The sequence below is a fragment of the Magnolia sinica genome, chromosome 7 (assembly GCF_029962835.1).
Source record: "Magnolia sinica isolate HGM2019 chromosome 7, MsV1, whole genome shotgun sequence".
In the NCBI taxonomy this organism is placed as follows: Eukaryota; Viridiplantae; Streptophyta; class Magnoliopsida; order Magnoliales; family Magnoliaceae; genus Magnolia; species Magnolia sinica.
The window spans coordinates 86,756,218-86,763,953 of record NC_080579.1 but is presented as its reverse complement, the minus strand read 5'-3'; the positions used below and the strand labels follow the sequence as shown (position 1 = coordinate 86,763,953).

The 7,736-nt window shown below is 42.5% G+C and overlaps 1 non-coding gene across 1 annotated transcript; it reads left to right on the top strand.

Moving 5' to 3' along the window:
- Positions 1–4,302: 4,302 nt before the first annotated feature.
- On the top strand, positions 4,303–4,409 carry LOC131252220 (small nucleolar RNA R71). Its single transcript, XR_009174253.1, has one exon. It is a non-coding gene; the product is annotated as a small nucleolar RNA R71 (small nucleolar RNA).
- Positions 4,410–7,736: the final 3,327 nt, after the last annotated feature.

The following is a 7,736-nucleotide window of genomic DNA, read 5'->3' as shown; positions in this document are numbered from 1 at the left end:
CCAGTACGCTTTATGTTCCAGCTCCACAGGCAAGTGACAAGCCTTCCCATAGACAAGTCTAAAGGGAGACATTCCAATAGGAGTTTTAAATGCAGTACGGTATGCCCATAAGGCATCGGTCAATCGGATTGACCAATCCTTACGATCTGGGTTAACCGTTTTCTCCAAAATGTGTTTGATCTCCCTATTGGAAATCTCAGCTTGTCCACTTGTCTGTGGATGGTATGGGGTGCTCACCTTATGAGAGATACCGTATTTCTTCATTAAGCTCTCGAATGGTCTATTACAAAAATGTGAGCCCCCATCACTAATGATGGCTCAAGGCGTTCCGAATCGAGAAAGGATGTTTTCTTTTAGGAATTTAATGACCGTACGATGGTCATTCTTTCGACACGGAATCGCTTCGACCCATTTAGTGACATAATCCACGATGAGCAAAATATACAAATTCCCAAACGATTGGGGGAATGGTCCCATGAAATCGATACCCCAGCAATCAAATGCTTCAATGATAAGGATGGGATTCAAAGGCATCATATTTCGGCGGGACAATGCTCCCAATTTCTGACAACGCTCACAAGCTTTGCAAAACTCATGAGTGTCCCTAAACATAGTGGGCCAGTAAAAGCCACACTGCAGAATCTTGGCCGTGGTCTTTTTAGCAGAAAAGTGACCACCACAGGCCTCTGAGTGACAGAAGGAGATGACGCTCTGATGCTCATCGTCTGGTACACATCTCCTTAGAATTTGATCTGGGCAATATTTAAATAAATAAGGATCATCCCAAAAAAAGTTGCGCACCTCGGTGAAAAATTTCTTCTTATCTTGCGCAGTCCACTGTGTCGGTATGGCACCTGTAGCAAGATAATTAGCAATATCAGCGAACCAAGGTGAATGGGAGACTCTGAACAGTTGTTCATCAGGGAACATATCATTGATATGGGTCGCCCCAAGGGAATCAGAGGTATTAAGGCGAGAAAGGTGATCGGCCACTACGTTTTCTACTCCCTTTTTATCTTTAATTTCTAAATCAAATTCTTGGAGTAGAAGGATCCATCGTATCAAACGGGGCTTAGAATCATTCTTCGAAAGAAGATACTTAAGTGCCGCATGATCTGTGTAGATAATGATCTTGGATCCGATCAAGTAGGACCTAAATTTGTCCAAGGCGAACACTACAGCTAAGAGTTCCTTTTCCGTAGTCGAGTAGTTCACCTAGGCAGAATTTAAAGTTCTACTTGCGTAATGAATGACGTAGGGCCGCTTATCTTTTCTCTGGCCTAGGACCGCTCCAAGAGCATAATCAGAAGCGTCGCACATAAGCTCAAAAGGAAGGCTCCAGTCGGGTGGCTGCATGATAGGTGCAGTGGTTAACGTGCCCTTAAGCTTGGTGAAAGCTTCCTGGCATTGCTCAGTCCACTCGTACGGAGCATCCTTTTGAAGAAGATTACATAAAGGACGAGAGAGGAGACTAAAGTCCTTTATGAATCGCCTGTAAAATCCTGCGTGTCCTAAGAAGGATCGCACGTCTCTGATGTTCTTGGGTGGAGGTAGGTTAGAGATAAGATCGATTTTTGCCTTATCTACCTCGATTCCCTTGGACGAGATGATATGCCCAAAGACAATTCCCTTCTGAACCATGAAATGGCACTTCTCCCAATTAAGTACCAAGTTCTTTTCTTCACATCTTTTCAGCACACATTTAAGACTTTCCAAGCACTTGCTGAAAGATGGACCGTAAACAGAGAAATCGTCCATGAAGACCTCTAGATATTGCCCTACCATATCAGAAAAGATACTAAGCATACATCGCTGAAAGGTGGCAGGGGCATTACATAGTCCGAATGGCATCCTTCGGTAAGCAAAGGTGCCATAGGGACATGTAAATGTGGTCTTTTCCTGGTCTTCAGGGGCTATCTCTATCTGGTTGTAGCCCGAATACCCGTCAAGAAAACTGTAATAGGAATGACCAGCTAACCTTTCCAGGATCTGATCAATGAATGGTAAAGGAAAGTGGTCTTTCCTTGTGACGGTATTCAACTTCCTGTAGTCAATGCACATTCTCCAACCAGTAGTGACTCTAGTTGGCACGAGTTCATTATTAGCATTGGCTACGATGGTGATTCCGGACTTCTTAGGGACCACTTGAGTTGGACTCACCCACTGACTATCAGATATAGGGTATATAATACCCATGTCCAGTAGTTTAAGAACCTCGGCTTTAAGCACTTCCTTCATGTTTGGATTTAGTCTACGTTGTGGTTGCCGAGCGGTTTTTGCATTATCCTCAAGATATATGTGGTGAGTACAAATCAAGGGATCGATTCCTTTGAGGTCCGCTATCGTCCATCCCAGGGCTCCTTTATGCTCAATGAGAGTAGATATAAGCATACTCTCCTGTTCTTTCTCCAGGTGGGCAGAGATCACCACCGGGTATGTCTCATCTTGACCCAAATATGCATATTTCAAATCAGAGGGCAAAGGTTTTAGGTCAAGCTTCGGCGGCTTGAGGTTAGACGGTAGAGGCACTACATCAGTTTGTGGTAATTCTTCAAATTGTGGCCTCCATCGGTTAACTTCAAGTACCGGTGCAGAATAAGCCAGGCGCACGTCTCCCTAATCATGTCATCATCAAAATCATGGGAGTGGGCCAGGCACGTCTCTAGATGGTCGGAGGATAAGGTCAGAGGTGTCGTATCTTCCACGAAAGAGTCAATCATGTTAATGTCGTGGAACTCGTCATCATCCTCTAAATTGCTGCCGTTATTGAAAAAAATGTTTGACTCCAATGTCAAATTTCCAAAAGACATAGTCATGATACCATTCTGCAATTGATAATTGCATTTGAAGTGGCAAGGAATGGGCGGCCAAGAATGACGAGGATCTGAGTGCTCATGTTATCGATGGGTTCAGTGTCCAGGATGATAAAATCTACAGGGTAGTAAAATCTATCAACTTGGACCAACACATCCTCGATTATCCCTCTTGGTACACGAACAGAGCGATCAGCAAGTTGTAGTGTGGTTAGGGTGGGTTTTAATTCACCCAAACCTAACTGTTTGTATATCGCGTAGGGAATCAGATTGACGCTCGCTCCTAAGTCAAGAAGTGCATGATCAATTCGATGGTTCCCGATTACACATGATATTGTTGGGCTACCGAAATTCTTGAATTTCTGCGGCATGTCTTCAGGATGGCACTCACTTTCTCAGTCAAGAAGATTTTCTTTTGAATAATTTTTCGTCTTTTGGTCGTGCATAAGTCTTTCAGGAATTTGGCATATGAAGGTATCTGTTTAACGACATCAAGTAAAGGAATGTTGACTTTCACTTGTTTCAACACCTCCAGGATATCCTGAGAGTTAGAGAGAGGTTTTGGTGAAACCAACCGTTGGGGGAATGGAGCAACTGGCTTCTCTAGAAGTTCTGGTTCTACTTTTTGTGGGGCATCACTGGATCCATCATTGTTGTCCTCTTTTGGTTCTTGGGGCTTTTCGGGCCTAACCGGAAGAGTTTTATCAATGATCTTCCCACTCCTAAGAGTGGTGATGGATTTAACATGCCCCATCTGATTTGAAGAGCTGGGATCATTATTCTCGTACTGCGGTTTAGGATTGGGGAGAGGTTGTGCAGGAGGCATCCCCTTTTCTATAACCGTCATACGAGAATCTATCTTTTGCATAAATTCTGTGATTCCTCGCATTGCCTGAGCTAGCTCTTGTATGGGATTTTGAACCGGTTCCTCTTGAGGTTTCACTTGATTTGGATTTTGATTGAAGAAACCTGGAGGAGTCGCCGTTTGTCCATTTCTCCAACTGAAGTTTGGATGATTTTTCCAGCCAGGATTGTATGTGTTGGAGTTAGGTCCAGTAAAAGGTCTTTGATAATTATTTACGGCATTGGCTTGTTCATTCAACACTCCTCGAAATGCAGGTATTGTAAGATAGTTTTTAGTTGTGTGAATGTTGCAATCACAGATGCCGCAAACAATTTCATTGACCTTATCCTTCTTTCCTTCCATGGCCTCAACTTTCCTTATGAGCGTAGTCACTTTACACTTGAGATCATCCTCTTCTTTCAAGAGATATAATCCACTTTTTTCCTTTAATTGAGTCGGCCTAGACGTGGTGTTCGCCATTGGGTAATAGTCTCATGATTGTGTTTTTTCAGCGAGACTATCGAGGTAATCCCATACCTCGTCAACATCTTTGTTGATGAACTCTCCATTACACATTGTTCGACCATTTGGCGCATGGAAGATGTCAGTCCATCATAGAAAAAATTTGTAATTCTCCACGTTTCAAATCCGTGTTGTGGGCATGAACTGACCAAATCTTTAAACCTTTCCCAACATTGGAAGAATGTTTCATCTTCCTTTTGGGCAAAGTTCATGATCGCTTTTCTGAGGGTAATCGTTTTATGATGTGGGAAGAATTTTTTTATGAATTCCCTCTGCATATCGTTCCATGTGCCAATGGATCTAGGACGCAGTGAATGTAACCACGTCTTAGCTTTCTCTTTTAAGAAAAAATGAAAGAGTTTCAGCCTAATTGTATCCTCAGATACATTAGGAAAACATAATGTAGCTATAATCTCATCGAACTCTTTCAAATGTAAATATGGACTTTCTGATTCAAGTCCATGAAATTTGGGAAGGAGTTGGATAACTCCTGGCTTGATGTCCATTTGTCCTGTATTTTCAGGAAAAATCATGCATGAAGGCATACTCACTCCCGCCGGTTGTAGATAATCTCGTAAAGTACGAGGCGGGGGTGCCTGTTGCACCTCATTCTCATCTTAGGTATCCTCCACCCTGGGTGGAAGTGGAGGAGGTTGGTCTTCAGCCATAACCTCAGTTAACTCAGGGGATTTCGAGCGGTGTCTAGTCCTGCGATGGATAGTCAACCCCTCAACCAATCCTCCTTCAGTCAAGAGACGTCGAGTGTCGTCACGGGCCCACTTGGGCATGAAAACACTCGCAGCCCTCAATTAAGAACTTAACCCTAGGAAAATCTAGCAAGAAAGAGAGAGTTGGAAAGAAATTACCAAATTGGAGTCCTGAGTTAAAACCTGCAAAATAAAATAAAATAAGTTAGATTCTAAAAAGAGAAGAACAATTCTTTAAAAGAAAGATAGAAGTGAACTAGCTTCTAAAAGAAAGAATTCCTAAAAGAAAGTGAAAATTTCTAAAATAAATTAAGAGAGTCCTAAACTAGAAAGTAGATTACTAAAAGAGAATTGAAAAATAGAAAGTAGGGAAGGAGCTTACTGAATTAGAGATTTCTATCTTAAAGGCCTACAAAATAAGAAGGTTAGTTTCTAAACAAAAATTCTAAAACTAATTTAGGAAACAAATTAGATTTTAAAAGAGTTAAACTTAGAAAGTTACTAAAATAAAAATAGAAAGTTAATTTCTAAAAAGGGAAAGAAATAACCTAATTTCTAAAAATAAACTATTTCCTACAGAAGGGAGGATACTAGAGTTAGAAAATTTCTAAGATTTAAACCTTAATTCTAAAAACAGAAAAAGTAGAGAAATTAGGAAGGAATTACCAATTTAGAAACTTATGTCCAGATCCTATAAAACAGGAAACAAGTTAGTTTTGAACTCAAATAAAAAAAAAAAAATAAATAAAAACTAAGGTTAGTAAAATCCTAATCTTAAACTAATCCTAAAACCACTTAATTTCAGAAAATCGTAATCGTCAGTCCCCGGCAACGGCGCCAAAAACTTGTTCACTCCCCAAGTATAGGGTTGTGATGTAGTAATAAACTCGGTAAGACCGAGGTCGAATCCACAGGGACTGAAACTTGTACGTTTCCTGTAACTAGGTAGAAATAGAACTAGACTAAGATGTGATCTAAACCAAATAGAATTTAGCAAATAATTGTGTAATAATTATCTAAAACTTTAAGGAATTCAGAGGAAGGAAACTAGGGATTCAGAGGATCCACTTGTAGAGATCAGGGAGATCTTATGCCTGCATCAAGAATCATGGACATTTAACTGAACTTACTTGATCTGGTTTTCAAGAGATGAAAGGTATATGAATTAGAATGGATTCCATCATCTAACCATGCCCAGGAGACAAAGCAAACAACAGGATTAAACTAATTACCAACCAATCAACAATGTATGAGGATCAGGAAGGGTACTGTCATCCTACCATGCCCATGGAGCAATGATGAACAACAGGGCTTCCTGACTTCATAAACATAAAAAAAAGGAAAGAAATATTCAAAGCCCTTGCAATCCCATTGTAATTTCAGTCACATCAGACCATTAAAGGCTAGGAAAAATATTCCTATAAAATTAAATCAAAAATCTCTTCAATCTAATCAAAAGGCACAAGCAACATCTCTCCCATCAGGCTACAAGCTTCACCTCTTAGCCCTAGCTAAGAGGTTCAGCCGGACATGGATGGCTGGAAAAAATAAATAAATTAAAATACAAACAAGAAGAAAAAGAAACCTCTGCCTTTGCCGACGCCCACCTCAAGCTTCCTTGCCAAACTCCCACGTTGAAACCTTCCTGTTGCCTGTCTCCTTCCAGATTCACCGTCCAATACTTTATCCAGCCAACGTCCAGCAGCAAAGCTTCTGCTCCCCTTTTTTTTCTTTTATCCTCAGCCGTGCACAGCAGCAGCAGCCCCCCCCCGACTGCACTCTCTTCTTCACGTCCTCCTTTCTTCCCCCAAACCGAGACCTCCTCCAGCCTCCTTTCTTCCGTCCTCTTATACAGGACTGTCGTCCGGGAGTCCTACCCGGAATAGGGTGCGAAGACACTCCTCTTTACGCAGCCAGGAGTGGCAGCAGCGTGCGCAGCAGCAAAAACGCAAAAGGCACTTGTGTTTGGATTGAAATTTTGGACGACTGATCGTCCAAACTCGGAATCTGACTTCTTGGTGGGGGTCAGGACCACCTGATCGAGCATGCGGACGGTCCGGATCATGGATCCGACCGTGCCCTTGATCATAGAACAGCCCACAGCGTCCGGTTTTCACGGACGCAGGGCCTGCGAAAAGCTTTCGCTGTGTCTTGGTGGGGCTCAATACTGACAGCGATGGAGAAATCCACGCCGTCCATCGGTTTCCTCCCGAAATTCTGGTCGGGAACGGATGGTTTCTGCCTTCCGTTGGTGCGACCCACTTGATCAGTCTTACAACCGTTCGACCTGTGTTAGAATGTTTAAGATGCCATTGTCGCTGGTATTTTGAAGTTCATCCACCTAGGCATTGGTAATGTGGACCAATATGATCTAATGGACGGTTTAGATTGGTCTTTGGAACCGTGATGGCGGCCCACTACAGCGAACCGCGATCCCTGTTTCTTCCGCAGAAGAAAAATTCGAATTGGAGAGGGAGACTCGGTCAAACGTGTTGCCGTGCACGGCTAGTGCACCTATGTTGTACATGTGCAATGCACATGTGGGTTCCACGCTGATGTATATGAGAGATCAGCTCCGACCAACCTGGTTGCCACATAATTTAAACGGTTGACACCAATCTTGAAGTATTTCGAGATAGCAGGCGGGCCCCAGATTGATAATTTGTGGGCTGATCTGTCTGTTGAGACATTTCCACAAAGATCCAATGGCTGATTTTTGACGTGTACGGTTAATTTATGGTCTTCAGGCCATGTATGAAGTTTTGAACCAAGCAGATGGCGGAAACCCAATGATCTTGCATTTTGGCTGACTTTCAGGCCGCTTGAGCTTCAGTTTCTCAATTTTCGCGG